Raw genomic sequence first — 1,531 nt, forward strand, 5'->3', positions numbered from 1 at the left:
GATGGAATTTTCCCCTCAAACCATCAAACCCTGTGTGCATTTGGTTTGAAAATAGTCTTTCTTGCAGTTTCAGGTGGTCTTGTTCCTCAGAAGTGTCTTGGTAACTTGAGGATATGGCTTTTCCTAAACAGCTTTGAAGGAACAAGGGGACCCCAGGCTCTAAGAAGGTGGCAGTGTGGCTGTACTGTACTGTTCTGATACCAGCAGAGCTATCAGAAGGCATTGTGGGAACATGCAAAGTGCAGAACTGTACAGAACAGATGGCAGGGGCTTCCAAAGCTAAGAATCAGCTTGAAAGATAATGGTACCGAGGGAGGGGGCGGGAGGCTTTTGTACCTTTTGACAGGGAAGCAGGGGAGACAAAAGTGATTTGCCAGACCTGCGTGCAAGTCAGCAGAACTGATACTCTGCTGTAATTTACATCAAGGCAGGCCTGGCTGCCTGTCTTGTCCAGAAATAAGTGGTAGCAATCAACTGACAAACTGTTTCTCTTGCCTCATGACCTTTTTTGTACATAAGGAGCATTTACATCCTCTCTACCCAGGCAGTCATTGTGTAACACTCTCTCCTTCCATTCCCCGCACCTCAGAAGAGTTGCCAATGCTCTGACCGACCTCTGGACCAACATGCCCCAGGAGTCTCCCTCGCAGCTCCCCCAGCCCGGCCACAGGGAAGCCGGAGGCGGGGGAGCAGCTGCCACTCCCTCCCACTGAGCCCCGTGCTAGTCTGTGGGCCTCTTGCCTGGCTGCCAGATGGGCAGACTGAGGCCCACAGAGGCTAAACAATGGCCCACGTCACGGAGCTGCCGGTGGTGGTGATGGCTTGGGAGGCTAGTCCGTCTGACTCAGAGACAGAGCCTTCCGTGTTGCTGGGGTCCCCTGGGTCAGGGCCAGAGCAAGCAGCAGGTGGGTGGCCAGCTGCTTTTTGGCTGACGATGTGACAAGAAATATTTGTCACAGACCCTGCTAAACCCCAGCCATGGCAAAGGTCTGAGCTTGGCCTCTCTGCTCTGAGGAAGGAGAGAGGAGAGAACCCCTGCACCCTTGCAACCACTGCCACTATGTGTGCAGAACGAGCCCCCCAGGCACCTGGTGTGGGAACCTGTCCACTGAGGCCAGGATGGTGGCAGGACAGACCTCTCCCATCCCCCTCCAACATCTATTCCCCTTCTTGGTGACATGGGCCTCAGCTGCTTGTGAAAGGGATCAAGCCTCAGAAGCCTGTTCTTTGAAGCTGACAGCTTGATGCCTGTGGAAATGCAGTACTATTTCAGGATTTCATTTGAAAGAGGTTTCAAAAGAGTGAATCGAAGGCTCGGTTGAATTGCTTATTATGGCTCTTCTCCTGGCCGCGTCTCAGTTGGTGAGCCCAAACACAGCATCTGCGGCTTTGCACGTCATCCACAGGCAGGTGATGGTTCTAAATTAGCACCTGGCTCATTCTGGAAGGCTGTAACTCTTCCTGAGCCTTTGCCCGAGAGGTGACCGGGCCTTTAGCAGCTTGTACCTTTACGTTCTCTGTGTTTGAAATG

The sequence above is a fragment of the Bison bison genome, unplaced genomic scaffold (genome assembly GCF_000754665.1).
Source record: "Bison bison bison isolate TAMUID 2011002044 unplaced genomic scaffold, Bison_UMD1.0 scf7180017851916, whole genome shotgun sequence".
In the NCBI taxonomy this organism is placed as follows: Eukaryota; Metazoa; Chordata; class Mammalia; order Artiodactyla; family Bovidae; genus Bison; species Bison bison.